We start from the raw sequence: 21,638 nt of genomic DNA, 5'->3' as shown, positions 1-21,638 counted from the left end.
TGCCTTCTGGGGCAGAGCATTCCGTACATCCACCGCTCTCTGGGTGAAGAAGCTTTTCCTGAACTCTGCTCTAAATGGCCTACCCCTTATTTTTAAACTGTGCCCTCTGGTTCTGGACTCACCCATCAGCGGAAACATGCTTCCTGCCTCCAGAGTGTCCAATCCCTTAATAATTTTATTATGTCTCAATCAGATCCCCTTTCATCCTTCTAAACTCAACTGTATACAAGCCCAGTCGCTCCAGTCTTTGAACATATGATAGTCCTGCCATTCTGGAAATTGACCCCGTGAACGTATGCTGTACTCCCTCAATAGCCAGAATGTCCTTCCTCAAATGTGGAGAGCAAAACTGCACACAGTACTCCAGGTGCGGTCTCACCAGATCCCTGTACAGCTGCAGAAAGACCTCTTTGCTCCTGTACTCAATTCCTCTTGTGATGAAGGCCAGCATGCCATTAGCTTTCTTCACTGCCTGCTGTACCTGCATGCTTGCTTTCACTGACTGATGTACAAGAACACCTAGATCTCATTGTGCTTCCCCTTTACCTAACTTGACTCCATCGAGATAGTAATCTGAGTTGTATGATGAATGCTCACGGTCACATGTTAAGTGGGTGTTTGTGGCCTCCGGTCCATTACTGAATCTTTTTCTCTGATTTGGGTAATAATCTATAGTGTTGAGGTTGAGTTTATAGAAAACATACATCCTGTGGGAGTGCTGTACTGTCCCACTACACAGGCAGGAAATCCCCTCTGATAATCTGAGCTGCACCACACAAGTGGCTGCGCTATTTTTATACAGTTTCTTAGACACTGATTAGCCCAAGCTCTGTCTGTCTTCTCGAATCCTTCAGTCCAACATTTAAATTGAGGTGAACCACTTCATTTCCTGTCACTTGGAGAAAAGAAGAGGTAGTCACTAACCAGCTGATATGAGTTTCTGCTTCATATCAGAGGCCTGTTCATATTTGTCACTCAGTGAGTCCCCTGCCCATGATTTCTGTCTTGTACATGCTCAAATTTTTAAAAAAACTTGTTGATTCAATGTAGGTGTCACTGGCTGAGGCAGCAATTATTGCCCCACTTTAATTGCCCTAGTGAAGGTGATGATGATACTCCAGCCCTGTGGGTAACAAATTCCAAAGATTTGCCACCCACTGAGTGAAGAAATTTCTCCTTTTCTCAATCCTAAAGAACCAGCAGTCTGCCGTCCTGAAGCTGTGTCTCCTGTTCTAGACACACCAGCCAGGGAAACATTCAATCCACGTCCATCCTGTCACGACGCCTCAATGCCCTGCAGTAAGATGTCTTTACTCCTGAACTCAAGTTTCCTTATGGTAAAGGCCAAAATACCACTTGTCTTTCTAATGGCCTGCTGGACTCATGTGTGAACAAAGACACCCTGGTCCATTTGGACACCTGCACTTCCCAACCCCTCACCTTTTCAGAAATATTCTCCTTTGTTGTCTTTTATATCTAAGTGGATAACTTCACATACTTGCATTATATCCATGTAGTATGTTCTTGCCCACTCAATTACCTGTTTAAGTTCTCTTGAAGTCTCCTCGCACCCGCCTCACCACTTATATTCCCAGCCAGCTAAGTGTCATCGGTGAATTTGGAAGTGTGACAATTGCTCCCCACGTCAAAATCATTGATTCAAGTTATGGCTGTAGCACTGACCCCCTGTGGAACCCACTAGCAGCAGCCTGCCATCCTGAGAAGGACCTGTTCCTCTGCTTTCTGTATATCACCCAGTTCTTAATCCGTACCAGTTTACTCCCCCATCCCATGCATTGTAATTTATTTACTAACCTCCTGAATGAAAGTTCTCACATCACATCTGCTGGTTCCCTTTCTGTTACAAGTAACATTAAAACAGATCTCTTAGCAAGTTTGTCAAATAGGATTCCCTTTTTAAATCCATGTTCATTCTGTTCATTTTTACTGTTTTTTCTCAATGATAAATTATCCTTCATAACAGATCCTTCATATCTCCCTTCTTCTAATGTCAAACTAATACCTCTATCTCCCTCGCTTCTTAAATAATGGCATTACTTTGGCTACTTTCTGGTTCTCAGGAACCTTTCCAGCATGGATAGCTTTGAAAGATATCCACCAATGTATCCACAGTCTCTATTGTCACCTCCTTCATCACTCTGGGTGATGATTGGGTTGCTGATTGGGTCCAGGGGATTTATCAGCCTTCAATCTAGTTTACTTTTCAAGTGCTATCTTTTTATGCATATTCATTCCTTTTAATTCCTCGGATTTATATGTTCTACATTAGGTCTCTAAATGTTTTTGAGATTTTCTGTATCTTCTTCCATGAAGAGACACACAAAACAACTGTTTAGTTTCTTTGATATAACAAGGTGTTGAGCTGGGTGAACACAGCAGGCCAAGCAGCATCAGAGGAGCAGGAAGGCTGAAACGTCAAATTTCCTGCTCCTCTGATGCTGCTTGGCCTGCTGTGTTCACCCAGCTCAACACCTTGTTATCTCAGATTCTCCAGCATCTGCAGTTCCTACTATCTCTGTTTAGTTTCTCTACTATTTCTGTGTTCACCACAGTAAATTCTCTTGTATCACACCTGATATGGGCACACAATTTTTATTTTCATATATCTAAAGAAACTTTGTTAATCTGTCTTGGTCTTTTGTTAGCTTGCATTAATATTCTTTTTCCCCTTTCTTAATCAATTTTTTTGGACCTCATTTCCTGGGTTCTAAGTTACCTCCAGCGCTCACCCTCATCTCTTGTTCTGGCATTGTTGTTATTCATTTTCTTTGGTAATATGCATGACATTTTTGCTAACCACAGTTGATTCACCTTTGCCTTTGTGTGTTTGTGCCTTGGAGGAATCTACGTCTGTTTTAGAGCGTGAAATATTTCTTCAAATACTAGCCATTGTCTGTCAACCATCAAATCTTTTAGAATTTCCCAATCCACCATAGTCAGTTTCCACTATTTCTTCATAATTTCATTTCTGCACATTTGAGACCTTGGTTTCAGAATTAAAACTTAGTGCAGCATTCCACCATATTATGGTTATTATTTCCCAAAGACTTCTTTTGAGCAATGTTGTGAATGAGCCACTATCATGACATGATCCTTTTCTGGCTCCTAAACACACTGCTCCAGAAATCTACCGAAGTCATTGTTACCAATGTAGAGCATGACCTTTGTCTCCATCTTCAGTCCGCCTCCCCTCTCTCCCTTTTTATTCCAGAACCCTCACCCCATCCCCCTCTCTGATGAAGGGTCTAGACCCGAAACGTCAGCTTTTGTGCTCCTGAGATGCTGCTGGGCCTGCTGTGTTCATCCAGCCTCACATTTCATTATCTTGGATTCTCCAGCATCTGCAGTTCCCATTATCACTGATACAATTTTAACCTCACTGCGAAGCCTCTTCCAGGGATGCCTAACCTGAAGAAGTTACCCTCCTCCCTCCGGACCAACCTCAGGGAATCTCTCTCCCATTGCAACTCTCTTGTAATCTCTTTGGCCTTGAAACTGCTCCTCTCCACCTATCTTCTTTTCTGTCCATTTTCGGTCCGCCTCCCCCTCTCTCCCTATTTATTCCAGAACCCTCACCCCATCCCCCTCTCTGACGAAGTGTCTAGGCCCGAAACGTCAGCTTTTGTGCTCCTGAGATGCTGCTGGGCCTGCTGTGTTCATCCAGCCTCACATTTCATTACCATGACCTCTGGTTGCTCACCTTTCTCTAGAAGAATGTTCTGTAGCAGCTCCTTCAACCTGGCACAAAGGACGCAACATATCATCCTGGAATCATACCTCCAACCACAGAAATGCCTGTCTGTTCCTCAAACTTAACAAGTTCCCCATCATGATTGGTGTACAGCTCGCAAACAAAGCTTTTCACTGTACTTAAGTATACGTGACAATAAATCAAATCAACCTCCTCCTCTTTCTGTCTTGTTTCTGAGATACCCGTGGTGCCAAAGCCTGATTCTGGCTTGGCTCCAGGCCCATGCCAATACTTAAACCAGAAAACCAATGAGTGAGTGAGACCCCTGTGCAACTTGCCAGCTTCTCTTGTACTGTCTGGCAGTCTTCCATTCTTCCTACCTCCATTCGCCTACCTGTTCTCTGGATAAGCTATCCCTGTAGTTCTCAGCCTCACAGATGCACCATTGTGATTATAGCTGCTGTTTGAGCTTCACAGCCCCTGCGCTCCAATTCAGGAACCAGCTACACGTGAGGTTTTCTTGGTCACAGTAGAATTCATGACTTTCCACTTTCAACAGGACACATTCTACATGTCTGAGCTGCCCTGCCATGCCTTAATGGTATGCGTGTTAACTTTATTTAACTTTGGTTTATTTACTAATTTAGTTTTATTTGTCCTTAAATTAATAAACCTTATTATTAAGAAAATGTTCCTAGTACCAATAAATCTCTCCCACTCACTCTCCCACTTGCTCTAACTAGTTCTCTCTCTCTCTCTCTCTCTCTCTCTCTCTCCCTCTCTCTCTCTCTCACACACACACACACACACACACACACACACACTCTCCATCTATCTCTACCTCTTTCTCTTTCCTATGGCCTGTCTTTAGGTATGACTCACTGTTCGTCTCATTCTGTGTTTCATGCGGTCACCTCACAGTTGAGAGTGATGTCGGAGAGATCACATCAGGGTTTTGGTTGTGAACCCAGGAAACGCAGAACCAACTGAAGGTTTCTTTTCATTTCCTTTTTAAAGCTACAGTTTTCACAGACAATGTGCCCCTGTCAGCCGTCTGTTTTCACCCATTCAAATCTGAGGGAATCTACAGCACGTGCTTCCAGAAGCACCCTCTCTTGTAGTCTGCGCGCTTTCTCACTGTGAGGTGGGTGGGCCGTTACATCTTAGACCCCGTCACTATGCCAAGCTGCTGCCTGTGTTGCGGTAGCAGTCCATCAACAAAGGGTCTATTAGTTAATTAAATTGAGGGATTTTGGTTGAAAAAGTCTGGAGAAATCGTTTCCTCTGTCAATCAGGTCAGTAACCATCGATCAGAGATGCCAAGTAATTGACAAAAGAGCCAGAGACAACTTAGAAATTGTTTTTCCAAGGTGCTGAGATCTGAATTGCACGACCAGAAAGGTATCAGCTATGAAAAGTCAGTTACACATGTACTTGAGCTGTAATCCCCAGTGTTATGCTGAAAAAGCTAAAGACTAATGAAATTAATTTAAACAGATCTCACTGAGCAATGCAGACGTGATGGTCCTCTGCTTGCTGCGACTCTGTGATGGTCCCTTGCTGTTTCTGTTGGTTCAGTAGATGACAATCCAGAGACACGAGAACCGAGATAGTCAGAGTCTTGTCTACCTTCAATTACTGGGAGAGGAGCAGTGAGAGGGGACCACTCACTGGTCACTTTGCACTCCAGTGAGTCGGTGTGTGGGAGCCGTGCCCCGGCGAGGGTCGGTGTGTGGGAGCCGTGCCCCGGCGAGGGTCGGTGTGTGGGAGCCGTGCCCCGGCGAGGGTCGGTGTGTGGGAGCCGTGCCCCGGCGAGGGTCGGTGTGTGGGAGCCGTGCCCCAGGGAAAGCTTACTGTTAGATGGGAACACAAGGGAGTTCTCTGATAGAGGTTGACCTTTGGGAATGAAGCTTCAAGTCAGGTAAATTCATGAATTGAGACAATCTCAGGCAGTGATCTCTTTCCCCAGAAAATCTGCAATGTATCAATGCTTTGATTTCATGCTACCTGTACAGTCATAAGATATTGGAACAAGCTGTTCAGTCTTCTGAGCCTGCTGCACCAGTCAGTAAGATCATGAAATTGTGGCCTCAACCCTGCTTTCCTGCAGCACTGCCATGACCCACAACTGCTTCTCCAATCCCAAATCATTGATGGCTGAGTAGGTTAAGGAGTCAGCCTCTTGGAGGAGGAATTTCCCTCCAACTCCATCTCAATGCCATAGAGGTGTATAGCCCAGAGAAAGGCCCTTTAGCTGATCAAGTCTGTGTCAGTCAAAAGGACCAGCTGCAGAGCTCACTGCTTCAACCTCAAGGGCACCTAGGGACAGGCAGTAAATGCTGGCCTAGCCAGTGACACTCTCAGCCCCCAAATGTATGATAAGGAAAGAGTTTACCTTTTTTTCTAACAAATTCACATTTTCCATCTGCTGTGTTCCAGTCCATTCACTTACCCTGTCCCAAGTCTGCTTGAAGCCATTTTGCATTTTTCTTACACTTTACTCTGCCACCCAGTTTGGTGTCAGTTTTACAATTGGTTTCGGGGTCTAGGCCCGAAACGTCAGCTTTTGTGCTCCTGAGATGCTGCTGGGCCTGTTGTGTTCATCCAGCTTCACACTTTATTATTGTGGCCCTAGTACTGACCCCTGCAGATCCCACTGGAAGCTTCCTCAGAATGACCTGTTTATATCTACGCTGTACCTATTGTCTATTGGCACATTCTCAATCCATGCTCATACGTTGTCCCCAGTCCCATGTTTTTGAATTTTATTTACTAACCTCTTGTGTGGAACCTTCTATGAAGCCTACTGCAATCCAAGGCTATCACATCCACAGGCTCAGATTTGTGATCCCCTTAATATCATCATTGTTGGTGGATCAAGTAAATTTAAAGCGGGAGTTTGGTTGTGGTTACAGGATGAATGTCTGAGCTGTGTTTAACTTTGTCCTTGCTAACATGCCCCTTGGGGCCTAGGCTTCAACTTTTGCTGGACCAATAAGGTGAGAGTCTGCCCTAAACTGGCAACAGCTTCTGAGATTCACTCTGGTTCCAGCTTCCAAGGCCATTTGCATTGCTGAAAGCTCCGACTCAGCTGAGGCTAATGGAAAGTATGTGACTGTGACACTGCGGCCTACAGCTCTGTGGCTGAATTGGAACGAGTATGTGCTGTGCTTTTGGATAATATCATAGGAACAAGGGGAGGCCATTCACCTGCTTGAACCTGCTACTTTGGAACAGGAGGAGGCCTGTTAGATTGTTCTGCCATTTAACTGCATTGTGGATGTTCGGTATCTCAACTCTGCTCACCCATTTTTGGCTCCATGTCTGTCAGGATGGGCAGTAAATTTTAGTCCAGCCAGCAACCCCCATATCCCTTGAGTGAATGTAAAAGAAAGGGCCAAGGGAAATATCTTCACTGACCTCTTAGATCTGATTTCAGAGGTGGCTATGGATGTGAGGCTTACTGTGCTTGTTCAGCAGTGTTGGTGTAAAAGACTGCTGGGATTGTTATGAGCAAGATTGCTGCCTCCATAAACACCTGATAAGATCTCTTTTTATCAAACCGTATGTGGACGATTAACAGTCAACACAGTGTGGAGCTGGAGGAACACAGCAAGTCAGGTAGCATCAGAGGAGCAGGAAAGTTGTGTCTCAGGTTGGGATGTTTCAAGAGACAATAGCAGCTGCAATTTATCCTAAAGTTGGAATGGGTATCCCCAAGTTCCAGAATGGGGTGTTTTTAAATGTGATTTCAGAAATTGTACAGGTTCAGCCGGAGAGTGAGAGGCAGCTGAGCAGTGGGTGGAGGTCTGCCTTTTGGTGAAAGTCACTAGTTGATGTGGTATAACCTGTTTGGCTTGTTCTCACTTCCCAGCCACCTGTGTTCACTGGATGCCTGATGAAGCTGTGATTCTGCTCCCAGAAACTGCACTAAGTGCTTATTACTCCCAATGATTCAGAGAACTGTGATAGTATTCCAGAGGACGAGTTCATAGCCCACCATATAGAAGGAAAATTTATTTTTAAAATGCAGTGAAATAAGTTGTCACATTGCACCAGAATTGTGTGTTTCAGTAGCTTGTTTGACACAATAAAACCTTTCATAGCACTGCACAGGGGTGTTTGCAAACAGATTTGACACCAAATTGCATTTGGGGCAGATCACCCAGCCTTTGGTTAAAGAGTTTGATTTTAACGAATGAGAAGGCGTAAGGAAGGGTTTTAAGAGCTCGGGCCAGGCAGCTGAAGGCTTGGCCAACTATGAAGATGTGATTAAAAACAGGGTTGTGCAAGAGGCCAGAATTAGGGAGTGCAGAGATACCAGAGCCTGTGGGACTGCAGGAAGTTAAAGAGGGCGAATTGCAAATAAGCAGGTTTTTTTTTATTCGTTCTTAGGACAAAGGTGTCTCTGGTTGGCCCAGCATTTGTTGTCATTCCTAATTGCCCAGAGGACAGTTAAAAATCAACCGCATTGCTGTGGATCTGGAAGTTGCATGTAGGCCAGAGCAGGTAAGGACAGCACATTTCCTTCTCTGAAGGATCTTAATGTATCAGAAGGGATTTTATGACAGTCAGCAGTGGTTTCATGGTTGCCATTAGGCCAGCTTTTCAGTAATTGATTTCAACCCATGTTCTCAGAACATTAGAGATAACAAGGTGTAGAGCTGGATGAACACAGCAGGCCAAGCAGCATCTTAGGAGCAAGAAAGCTGACATTTTGGGCCTAGACCTTTTTTTTCCTGATGAAGGGTCTAGGCCCAAAACATCAGCTTTCCTGCTGTGAAGATGCTGCTTGGCCTCCTGTGTTCATCCAGCTCCACACTTTGTTATCTCAGACTCTCCAGCATCTGCAGTTCCTATTATCTCTTTCCTGGAGCGTCAGCATTACGTACTGGATTACTACACCCATTACATTACCATGATACCAGCCTCTCTTTGAACATTTTAAAATCAATTAACTGGAAGCCAATGTGAACATATGGGGAATGAATGGGATTTAAAGTGAGTTAAGACACAGTCAGCGGAACTTAGCAAGGGAGGAATATGGGATCCCAGCAGGACCACTTTGGAACAGGTAACAAGGATATGGATGAAGACTTCAGCAGCACAGGAGAGAAGACAGGTACTGGTGCTGTTATCCAGGTGGAAATATACTGTCTGGTTGATTAGTGAATGAACTGATCTTGGTCACCAGGGTTGTGAGTGGTTCGGTTTAGTCTCCAACAGATGCCAGGGAAAAGGATGAAAAGAATGTCATGTAAACTGAATTTCTGCTTATCGACTACAGGATGTTATCACTGGAATGTGGGCAACAATGTTAAAGCCAGTATTTGTTGCCCCTCCTAACTTTAACCAGAAGAATCTCCCCTGAGATCCCTAGTAACATCCCCTCTAATTTTATTTCCGGCTGCACAGGCCTCAAGGCCTGTGCCTGGCAGTGCTTTCTGGAACTGGAACCCAATTCAAAGATTGCTGTGCTGATGCTGATCGCTGTGCAGTGAACCTTGCAATGGCTGTGCAAATGCAGCTTTGAGGAACATTAATCTCCAGCATCATGGGTGCCAGCAATTGTACTAAAGACATGTACCCCAGAACTAAAAGACTCCCCTAGATCATCTGCTCCTGTACAGTAACAAGACAGGTATCTACCTGAAATTGTGAGAAATTGCCCAGATATGCCCTCTGCATGAAGAGCAGGCAAAATGTGCCTTGGCCAATTACCACCCCATTATCGGTCTACCCTTGATTATCAGTAGTGCAATGGCAGGTATCTCAGCCGTGCTATCAAGCAGCATTTACTCATCAACACCTGTGCTCTGACACTTAGTTTGGATTCCACAAGAGCCACTGAACTCCTGACCTCATTACAGCCTTGGTCAAACATTGACAAAAGAGTTGAACCCGTGAGGTGAGACGAGAGTAGGTGCCTTAACACCAAGGCAGCGTTTGACTGTGTGTGGCATGCAGGAGCCCTGTCAAAACTGGAGTCAGTGGGTATTATGGGGAAAACTCTTTGCTGATTGGAGACACAGCTGGTACAGAGGAAGATGATTTTGGTTGTTGGACGTCAGTCATCTCCACTTTAGAACATATCAATAGCAGTCCCTCAGGTAGACTCACAGGCCTGAACCATCTTCAGCTGCTTTAGCAACGACCTCTCCCACTTCTTAGGGATGCTTGCATAATGTTTAGCACTGTTCACAACTCCCAGATACTAAAACAGTCTCTGTTCAAATGCAGCAGGACCTGGACAGTATCCAGGCTTGAGCTGACCAGTGGTAGATAATATCAGTGCCATGCGAATATCAAGCAATGACCACCTCCAACAAAAGAGAATCTAACCATTGCCTCTTGACATTCAATGGCAGGACCATCACTGAGCCCCCCTCAAAACTAACAGCAGCCTGGAGATTACCAGAAACTGAATTGGAATTGCTGTCTAAGCACTTGTGGCTACAACAGCAGATTGGAGTCTGGGAATCCTGTATCGAGTTATTCAATTCCTGTTCTGCCATAGTGTGCCCACCATCTAAAAGACACAGTCGTGGAGTGTGATGGAATACCCCCAGATTGCCTGGAAGTGTGCAGCCCAAACACGACACTTGGCACCATCCAGGACAAGGACCCCACTTGATTGGTCCCTCATCTAACACCTTAAACATTCATTCCTTCCACCACAGATGCAGTCACAGCAATGTATACCATTTCCTTGATACACTGCAATGACTCATCGTGGCTGATTAGACAGAATTTTAATCTTTGATACTCCTGCCTGGCAAGAATCTATCTACCATGGCCTTAAAGATATTTGATGATCCTATTGCCACCACCTTTGAGATAGAGTGCTCCAGAGCCTCACAACCCTCTGAGAAAAACTCTTACCACATCTTTGTCTGAAAAGAGTCACTGCTAATTTTAAAAGTGTTCTCTTGTTCTGGACTGACCCACAAGCTGAAGCAACCCCTCTATGTCCACCTTGTTGAGACCATTTAGGATCTAATGCAGTTCTCTGAGGGAAGTGAATCTGTGGGATTCTTTATGCAGAATGCCCATAAAGATCAGCAAGGCCACCTATGTTAGGAATCGTAGGGGATGGGCGAGATACTAAACAAGTATTTTGCATCAATGTTTACTGTGGAGAAGGACATGGAAGATAGAGGATGTGGGGAAATAAATAGTGACATTTTGAAAAATGTGCATATTACAGAAGAGAACATGCTGAACATCTTAAAATGCATAAAAAAGCCCAGGACAAGCTAATGTACCCTAGAACTCTGTGGGAAGCTAGGAAAGACTTTGCTGAGCCTGTTGTTGATATATTTGTATCATCAATAGCCACAGGTGAGTTGCTGAAGACTAGAGGTTGGCTAATGTGGTGTCACTATTTCGGAAAGGCCAGGGAACTGTAGACCATTGAGCCTGATATCGGTGGAGGGCAAGTTGTTGGAGGGATCCTAAGGGACAGGATTTACATGCATTTGGAAAGGCAAGGACTGATTAGGGACATGGGAAATTGTGTCTTCATAATTTGTTTGAATTTTTTGGAGAAGTAACAAAGATGACTGATGAGGGCAGAGCGGTGGACGTGATCTGTATAGTAAGGCGTTTGACAAGGTTCCTCATGGTAGACTGCTTAGCAAGGTTAGATCACACTGAAGCGAGGGAGAACTAGCTATTTGGATGCAGAACTGGCTCAAAGGTAGAAGACAGAAGGTGGTGTTTGTGGGTTGCTTTTCAGACTGGAGGCCTGTGACCAACAGTTTGCCACAAGACTTGGTGATGGGTCCACTGCTTTTTGTAATTTATATAAATGATCTAGATGTGAACATAGGAGGTACGGTCAGTAAGTTTGCAGATGACACCAAAGTTGGAGGTGTAGTAGGCAGTGAAGAAGGTTACCACAGTGTACAATGAGACCTTGATCAGATGGGCCAATGGGCCAAGGAGTGGCAGATGGAGTTTAATTTAGGTGAATGTGAGGTGCTGCATTTTAGAAAGGCACATGAGGGTAGGATTTGTATGCTTGATGGTATTGTCTTGGGGAATGTTGCTAAACAAAGAGACCTTGGAGGGCAAGTGAACTTCCCAGAAAATGCAGTTGCAGGTAGACAGGATAGGGAAGGAGGTGTTTAGTATATTGGTCAGTGCATTGAATACAGGAGGTGGAAGGTCACGTTGCACTGTATAGGACATTGGTTAGGCCACGATTGGGATATTAGGACAACATAGAACAGCACAGTACAGGCCCTTCGGCCCACGATGCTGTGCCGAATCCTAAGGTCCAACCAACCTCCACCCCTGCCTTACACTATCATCCATATGCCTATGTAATAGCCGCTTAAATGCCCCTAATGAGGCTGACTCCACTACCCTCTCCGGCAACGCATTCCACGTCCCACCACTCTCTGAGTAAAGAACCTACCTCTGACATCTCCACTACATCTACCTCCACTCACTTAAAACTATGCCCCCCCGTAATAGCTACCTCCACCCTAGGAATATATCTCTGGCTATCCACTCTATCTATACCACTGATCATTTTGTACACCTCTATTAAGTCACCATCCAAACATCATCGTTCTAAAGAGAAAAGCCCAAGCTCTCTTCACCTTTCATCGTAAGACCTTCCCTCTTTTCCAGGCAACATCCTGGTAAATCTCCTGTGCACCTTTGCCAATGCTTGCACATCTTTTCTGCAATGAGAACTGGACACAATACTCCAGATGTGGCTGAACCAGGCTTTTGTATAGCTGGAGCAGCTCTTGAACTCAATCCCTCTATTAATGAAAGCTAACACACCATACGCCTTCTTAACAATTCTATCCACCTAGGTGGCAGCTTTCAGGGAAGTGTGGACATGAACTCCAAGATTCCTCTGCTCTTCCACACTGCCAAGAATCTTTCCATTAACCCTGTATTCTGCTTTCAAGTTTGTCCTTCTAGAATGAATCACCTCACACTTTTCAGGGTTAAATGCCATCTGCCACTTCTCAGCTCAGCTCTGCATTCTGTCAATGTCCCTTTGTAACCGAGGACAGCCCTCCGCACTGTCCACAATGCGATCCACCTTCGTGAACTTACTAATCCACCTTTCACCCCTTCATTCAAATCATTTACAAAAAACACAAATAGGAGAGGACTGAGAACAGATCCTTGTGGTACACCACTCGTAACTGAGCACCATGTTGAATATTTTCCGTCCACTACCATCCTTTGTCTTCTAAGGGTCAGCCAATTCTGAATCCATTATTTCCCCCTATCCCATGCCTCCTTACCTTCTGCATGAGCCCACCATGGGGAACCTTATCAAATGCCTTACTTAAATTCATGTATACCATCCACTGCTCTACCTTCATCCACGTGTTTGGTCACCTTTTCAAAAGAACTCAGTAAGGTTTGTGAGGCATGATCTACCCCTCACAAATCCATGCTGACTATTGCAAATCAAACCGTGCCTTTCCAATTGATCAAAGATCTCGTCTCTCAGAGCCCTTTCCAATAATTTGCCCACCACAGATGTAAGACTAACTGGCCTGTAATTTCTGGGGTTATCCCTATTCCTTTCTTTGAACAAGGGAATGACGTTTGCCACTCTCCAATCTTCCGACACTATACCTGTGGACAGTGAGGACAAAAAGACCATCACCCAAGGTCCTGCAATCTCGTCCCTCGCTTCTCATAGAATCCTTGGATAAATCCCATCAGGCCAAGGGGACTTATCTATGTTCAAGTTCCTCCAAACTCCTAGTACATCCTACTTCCTAACATCGACCTCCTGTAGCCTGCCAGCCTGTTTCACACTGTCCTCCTTATAATGAGGTCCCTCTCAGTTGTGAATACGGAAGAAACTTAGTCATTAAGAACCTCTCCTACCTCTTTAGGCTCCATGCACAAATTCCCTTTACAATCCTTGATCAGCCCTACCCTTACTCTGGTCATTCCCCTATTCCTCACGTGTGTGTAAAAAGCCTCGGAATTTTCCTTGATCCTATCTGCCAAGGTTTTCTCATGCCCCCTTAAAGCTCTCCTAAGCCCTTTCTTCAGCTTCTTCCTGGCTAACTTCTACTCCTCTGGAGCCTTTTCCGATCCTTGTTTCCTAAACCTTGCATTAGCATCCTCCTTCCTCTTAACTAGTTGTTCGACCTCTCTCTCGAGAACCAAGGCTCCCTCACTCGACCGCATCTCCCCTGCCTGCTAGGGACAAACATATCGAGCACACGCAGTATGCATTCCTTAAACAATCTCCATATTTCAATACTGTTCTTCCCTGACAACATCTGTTCCCATTTTATGTTACCCAGTTCTTGCCTAACAGAATTATAATTACCCTTCCCCCCAGTTATAAACCTTACCCTGCTGTATGTACCTATCCTTTTCATGACTATTGTAAAAGTAACAGAGTTACGATTGCTACTGCCAAAATGCTCTCCTACCAACAGGGCTAAAACCTGGCCCGGTTCATTGCTAAGCACCAAATCCAAGGTGGCCTCTCCTTGTATTGGTCTATCTACATATCAAGTCAGGAATCCTTCTTGAATGCATCGGACAAAATCCGCCCCATTTAAACTATTACAACTAAAATGTTTCCAATCAATATTTGGAAAGTTGAAGTCACCCATGACCACAACCCTGTGACTCCTGCACCTTCCCAGTATCTGCCTCCCAATCCGCTCCTCCACTTCTCTGCAACTAATAGGGGGTCTGTAAAAATCCCCCAACAAAGTGACTGCTCTTTTCTTGTTATGTAGGCGTTTCATTCTCAAACTGCCTTTCAGTAGCTGCTATATTAGCCCTGATGAGCAATGCCATGCCGCCACCTCTTTTACCTTCCTGTTTCTTTTAAAGCATCGAAATCCTGGAACTTCCAACAACCATTCCTGTCCCTGAGTTACCCAAGTTTCTGTAATGGCCACAACATCATAGTTCCAAGTACAGACCCATGCTCTAAGTTAGAACATAGAACATAGAACATAGAACAGTACAGCACAGAACAGGCCCTTCAGCCCACAATGTTGTGCCGACCATTGATCCTCATGTATGCACCCTCAAATTTCTGTGACCATATACACGTCCAGCAGTCTCTTAAATGACCCCAATGACCTTGCTTCCACAACTGCTGCTGGCAACGCATTCCACGCTCTCACAACTCTCTTCATCCGCCTTATTTCTGATACTTCAATGCTAGAAGTATACACACCTCAAACTATCTCTGTGTCCACAATTATGCTCCATCGACTGCATTTCTTTATAAACCACCTCACTCCCTGTTGTGTCCATTGGAAGGCTGAATACCTCATCCTCTGAATTACAAATCCAGTTCCCCACCCCCTGCCAATCTAGTTTAAACCATCCTGTGTAGCTCGAACAAACCTCCCTCCCAGGATATTTGTGCCCCTCTGGTTCAGCTGCAACCTGTCCTTCCTGTACAGGTCCCACCTTCCCTAGAATGTGCTCCAATTATCCACAAAATGGAAGCCCTGCCTCCTACACCAGCCCTGTAGCCACGTGTTTAGCTGCACTCTCTCCCTATTTCTTGTCTCGTTATCATGTGGCACTGGTAGTAATCCAGACATAACTATCTGCTTGTCCTGGACTTCAGCTTCCAACCTAACTCCCTGGACTCGTTTTTCACATTCTCTGTCCTCTTTCTACCTGTGTCATTGGTACCGATGTGTACCATCCCTGCTGGTTGCCCCCTCCCCTTTAAGGATCTTGAAGACACGACCTGAGACATCATGCACCCAGACACCTGGGAGGCAACATACTATCTGTTCGTCTCGTTCGTGTCCACAGAACCACCTGTCTGTGCCTCTTACTATTGAACCCCCCACTATGATTTCTCTCCTATTCTCCCCCCTTCCCTTCTGTGCCACAGGGCCATGCTCAGTGCCAGAGACCTGTCCACTATGGCCGTCCACTAGGTCATCTCCCCAACAATATCCAGAACGATATTCTTATTATTGAGGGGAATGGCCACGGGGGAAATCCCTGCACCGTCCTGCCTATTCCCTTTTCCCTCTTGACAGTCACCCAGCTACCTTTTTCCTGTACCTTGGGTGTGACCACCTCCTTATAACTCCTCTCCTGCAAGTCTCATCTCCCTGCTATAAAATTATGTTGAGAAACTTGCGAGGGTTCAGGAAAGATTTACAAGAATGTTGCCAGGGTTGGAGGTTTTGAGCTACAGGGAGAGGCTGAATGTACTGGGGCTATTTTCCCTGCAGTGTCGGAGGCTGAGGGGTGAGGTTTGTAGAATCATGAAGGGCATGCATCGGGTAAGTAGACAGATTTATTTCCCTGAGGTGGGGGAGTCCAAAACTAGAGGGGACAGAAAGGAAAAGGAAGGGTGCATGATTTAAAAGGGAACTAAGGGGCAACTTTTCCACACAGAGAGTGGTGCATAGGTGGAACAAGCTGCCAGAGGAAGTGTGGAGGCTGGTACAATTACAGCATTTAAAAGGCACCTGGATGGGTACATGAACAGGAAGGGTTTAGAGGGACATGGGCCAAATGCAGGCAAGTGGGACTAGATTTATCGAGGATATTTGGTCGACATGGATGATTTGGTCTGAAGGATCCCTTTCTGTGCTGTATGTACCTATGACTCTGTGACTCTATGGCTGTAGCGGGTGAGTCATTCAAGTTTCTTTGAGATAGATCTGCATTTAATTAGTAAGGAAGTTGAGGTAATGGGGCACATGCAGGGATGTGGAATTGAACAATGATCTTATTAAATGGCAAAGCATACTCAATGGGCTGAATGGCCCTTCTGCTGCCATATCTTATGGTCTTTTGCCGTGTCAGAGAGTCAGTAATGGGGGAATGCCGCACTGTTGGAAGGTCAGTGCCACACCCTTGAGAGTCCTGCTGTGTGTAATATGCCATCTTTCGATGGGACCGGACTGGCTGCAGTGGCCTCTCTGGTGACTTGATTGGTAATTATTCCTTAATTAAAAGCAGCAAAATATAACTGGCTTGGTGAACTATTTGTTGGGGTGCGCTGTAAACATTATTTGCCATGTTCCCTATGATACAACGGTGACTATACTGTGAAACACTTCGATGATTGATGGTGACATGCTTTGGGGCATGGCATATTTGTGAAAAGGTCTTCAGGGATAAGAGCCTTTTCTGACTGAGAACGTCCAAGATGAACAGTGGCTGCTTTCTAACAAGGGGCTGGGAGGTCGAAAATCTTGAGCTGAACTGAGAGATGTGAACTCCTGACCCCAGCCCCAGGGACTGAAGAAACAGGGGGGTTTATTATGTGCAAGGGGTGAGTTTGTCATTCCTGTGCTCAGCAGTTCTGGGACTTTGCTGTGAAACAAGCTTAGCTGACAGTCTGCAATTGGGCCGCGGCTAAGCACGAGAGGAAAGCGCACAAACCTAGAGCAGGGTGGCTTTGGAAAGCTGGGTCAATGCTGATTTCAGTCAATCTGTCATGCCCCAGTTAAAAGGCTGTATGTTCACATCCCAGTCTAGAACCATCGTTCACCTCCCTTCTAGTCACTTCATGCTGCACCCCTTTCCCTTCTCTCACCACCCTCTCCCCTTCTCTCCATTGCCCCTTCTCTCCACTGCCACCCCTCTGTCCCTCCCTTGCTTTTCTCCTCTCCCAGTCTCCGTCTCATCTGCCTTCTCACACCCTCTTCCCCTTGTCTCCTCTCTCTGTTGAAGAAACTTTGCATAACTGCCAGACTACAATTAAAATGACGACGGCATTCATTCAAGTGATCTGCGGTCATTCTTTTTCTTTCCCACATTGAGCTTTCTGATCATGATATAAAGAAGTTCCCTAAATGTGCTTCCCTATTTAAAACATTGTTATGAATTTAATGATCCAATTAAACACGGCCCTCAGTGGTGCAGATCAATGATGTGGAACCAGATACAGGTTTTTGAAGCTTCCACTAATTGTGTTAAAGTTACCCTGTTTACACTTCAAGTAATAAACAAGAGGCAAGAGTCCAGAGGGAGGTTCCACACACACTGCCAGGGCAACCTCTGTGCTCTGATTTTGGCTGTTTATCTCACTGGCTGCGTAGCTCCATGTTACCAGGAACTGCCTTGAACAAAAGTTTAACTTGTGAAGCTTTTGCCTCAAGCATACTTGCAATACCTTGAATGATGTGAAATGCCCCAAGATATTTCATGGAGTGAAAATCAGATTGTAGGTAATTAAAATCAGAGGTTGATATGTAGCTAGATTTGGAGAAACGTAGGGATCTTCAGTGTGTTTGCAAGTTGGAGGAGATACTGGAAGAGGGAGAAGATGGTAGGTAATATATATTTAACATTTATTAATTCATGGAATGTGGATGTCATTGAGTAGGAGCATTTATTGCCCATTCCTGATTACCCAGGAGAAAGTTATGTTGAGCTGTCTCTTTAAGTGCTACAGTTTATATGCGGTAGGTAAACCCACAGTTTTTGATCCAGTGACAGTAAAGGAATGATATATATTGTGAGTCAGGATGGTGAGTGATTTGGAGGAGAGCCTGCTGGTGATGATGTTTCCATGTATCTGCTACCCCTGTTCTTCTAGGTAATGCAGATGTGGATCCAGAAGGTGCTGTCTGAGGAGCCTTGCTGAATCTCTGCTGTGAATCTTGCAGATGGTACACAGTTGTTGTTGGTGTTTGAGGAGTGTTTGAAGATTGTGGATGTGGTGCCAGTCAAGTTGACTGCTTTGTCCTGGATAACATTGAGGTTTTTGAGTGTTGTTTGAGCTGCAGGAATGCAGGAATGTGGGAAATACTCCATCACACTCCTGACATGTGCCTTGTAGATGGTGGACGGGTTTTAGGGTGCTGGGATTCACCACAGACTCCCCAGCCTCTGACTGCAGTATTTATGATTGGACAAGTTCAATTTCTGATCAATTGTGAGCTCTAGTGTTTTGGGAGTGGAGAATGCAGTGAGGGTAATGTCTTTGAATGTCAAGGGACAATTGTTAGATTTTCTCTTATTGCAATAAATGTGAAATTCTGTTTTTGGTTTTTAAGTTTCTCCATGAGGTCACCCCTCCTAATCTATATAACCTCCTGTAGCTCCAGCAATCTCCACATTTCTGTGCTTCTCCAATTTTGACCTGTTGAGAATCTCCAGTTTAGTCACCGCACCCTTGATGCTGTGTCTTCAACTGCTGAGAGCCTGAAATTTAGAATTCTGACTGCAAACCCCCTCTGCCTCAGTTTGGAGGCTCAGCATCAGCTTGTATTTGAGAACAATTTTGTGAGGAACCTGGGGCCATTAAGCTACTGCATAGAACACAGAACATTACAGCACAGCACAGTACAGGCCCTTCGGCCGTCGATGTTGTGCCGACCTGTCATACCGATCTAAAGCCCATCTAATCTACACTATTCCATGTACGTCCATATGCTTATCCAATGACGACTTAAATGTACCTAAAGTTGGTGAATCTACTACCGTTGCAGGCAAAGCGTTCCATTCCCTTACTACTCTCTGAGTAAAGAAACTACCTCCGACATCTGTCCGATATCTTTCACCCCTCAATTTAAAGCTATGCCCCCTCGTGCTCGCCGTCACCATCCTAGGAAAAAGGATCTCTATCCACTTTATTTAACTCTCTGATTATTTTATATGTTTCAATTAAGTCACCTCTCAACCTTCTTCTCTCGAATGAAAACAGCCTCAAGTCCCTCAGCCTTTCCTCGTAAGACCTTCCCTCCAGACCAGGCAACATCCTAGTAAAGGGCCACCCGAAGGTTGCAGGAACAGCAACTCATATTCCGCCTGGGAACCCTGCAGCCATATGGTATCAATGTGGACTTCACCAGTTTCAAAATCTCCCCTTCCCCCACTGCATCCCTAAACCAGCCCAGTTCATCCCCTCCCCCCACTGCACCACACAACCAGCCCAGCTCTTCCCCCCCACCCACTGCATCCCAAAACCAGTCCAACCTGTCTCTGCCTCCCTAACCGGTTCTTCCTCTCACCCATCCCTTCCTCCCACCCCAAGCCGCACCCCCAGCTACCTACTAACCTCATCCCACCTCCTTGACCTGTCCGTCTTCCCTGGACTGACCTATCCCCTCCCTACCTCCCCACCTACACCCTCTCCACCTATCTTCTTTACTCTCCATCTTCGGTCCGCCTCCCCCTCTCTCCCTATTTATTCCAGTTCCCTCCCCCCATCCCCCTCTCTGATGAAGGGTCTAGGCCCGAAACGTCAGCTTTTGTGCTCCTGAGATGCTGCTTGGCCTGCTGTGTTCATCCAGCCTCACATTTTATTAACATCCTAGTAAATCTCCTCTGCACCCTTTCCAAAGCTTCCACATCCTTCCTATAATGCGGTGACCAGATCTGTGCGCAATACTCCAAGTGCGGCCGCACCAGAGTTTTGTACAGTTGAAAATGTTATTGTAAGCACAAGATGTTTTTGTGATTCAACCTTGAGCTTGGTTGTGATGTTTCATCCAGTTCACTTGCTTGGGAATTCATTGGATCATCATAACTGGTTCCTGATGTGGGGTACAGAAAGCATTATTGTCTGTGGAGTCTGTAGTTTAAGCTAATTTCAGAACAAAATATAAATGTTTCATCTGAAGTCTGTGCTTAGATTCAAAACGTTCCCTTCAGCAAGCTCTGTGATTGAGCTGGAGAGGAAGACTATAAACATTAACCTTCTGAAATAAAACACAGCCAGCTTACCCTGGAACTGCTCCATACTGACAGACATACTTAGGATGACCACCTCTGTGTCTGTTTCTCATCCTACCATATTTGTGACTTCAGTGTTTATTGGCATCTGGTCTGATCTTGAGGCACTGTGCCAATTATTAAATATTAGTTCTGCAGTTTCCATCACCACTCCCAGATGGGCTTGGAGATTACTTGGATAATGCAGGATTTGAGGAGATGCCTTTAGGCTTGTCGAGAATCTATCAAACTCATCAGAACCTGAATTGTTGGCTTCCCTCAAGACTTTAATCTTCTCATCACCTGTCAGCTGTGGTTGCGCAGAGCTGAGGACGACAGGTTTTACAAAGCTCTTCTTGTCTTCTTGCTTTATGCCGGGAAGGATTTGGGTAGGTTGGGCTTTCTCGCTTGAAATTCGGTGGCAGCTTTCTGAGGGGCTGGTGGTGCAGTGATTATTCTTGCAAAGGCAGTTGATTTCACAGTCTTGTTGGACATGTTTCCTCACCTCCCCTCACCTAACCCCCACCCTTATTCCCGGTGGTCCTGAGCTACTGGCCCTGCCAAGTTTATGTCAACACTCGCTCTCCTGTTTCTTTGCTGATGGCTGGTAGCGTGGGCGGTTTGGGAGCCTGTCTGGAGCTCTGTAATCTGATATTCCCAGCCTCTCTGCAGGAGGTTACTGTAATCTCCTCCAACGGATTGTTCTGTGGCACATTGAACACTTCAAAATAGCCAGAAAAATTCCATCGGTTATTCTGGCTCAAGCTGCACAGTGTGTGGAATCTAATGCCTGTCTGACATTTGAAACTGGAGACAAAAGTAAATTTCCTTTTCATTTTCCTCATTGTTCAGAAAGATTCATCCTTTATTGTTGCTTCTTCATAGACACCTAGAGCATCAAATGGGAAATTAGTAGATTTTTGGAAGAGTCTGGAGTGGGAGAGCATTGGGCAGCTTGAACAGTCAGGGAGTGGTGAGGTCAGTGATTGGATGTTGTTGATGATCATCTTGATTCCCTCTGCATAGTTTCATGGCATGAGCAGTTTTGTGCATGTGTGTGTGTGTCTGTGTCTGTCTGTGTTGGTGGAAGGAATGGGGGTAACTGAGTAGCCTGGTGGGCTATGGGGCTGTAACAGGATAACAGGCTTTTCTGTGTGAACAGAGATGGTAACTGCTGCTGGAGGAGGCCATTCAGGCAGCGAGTCTATAGAGCTATTCAGAAAGGTTAAGGCTGAGTTTCAACATCAGATCCATTTTCCAT

The 21,638-nt window shown here is 45.3% G+C and overlaps 1 protein-coding gene across 6 annotated transcripts in view; it reads left to right on the top strand.

Annotated features, from left to right (window-relative positions):
* The window catches only part of LOC125465324 (retinoic acid receptor RXR-alpha-A), a 120,243-nt gene that overhangs the window by 31,775 nt on the left and 66,830 nt on the right, over positions 1-21,638 (top strand). For 3 of the 6 annotated variants that reach the window (XM_059638174.1, XM_059638173.1, XM_048558644.1), the window contains exon 2: positions 8,108-8,221. The exons of the other annotated variants lie outside the window; for them this stretch is intronic. The gene's annotated coding sequence lies outside the window, so the exon portion shown is untranslated. The remainder of the gene's footprint in view (positions 1-8,107; positions 8,222-21,638) is intronic. 6 annotated transcript variants of the gene reach the window in all.

The sequence above is a fragment of the Stegostoma tigrinum genome, chromosome 29 (assembly GCF_030684315.1).
Source record: "Stegostoma tigrinum isolate sSteTig4 chromosome 29, sSteTig4.hap1, whole genome shotgun sequence".
NCBI lineage: Eukaryota > Metazoa > Chordata > Chondrichthyes > Orectolobiformes > Stegostomatidae > Stegostoma > Stegostoma tigrinum.
This window is presented reverse-complemented; position numbering and strand designations above follow the sequence as displayed.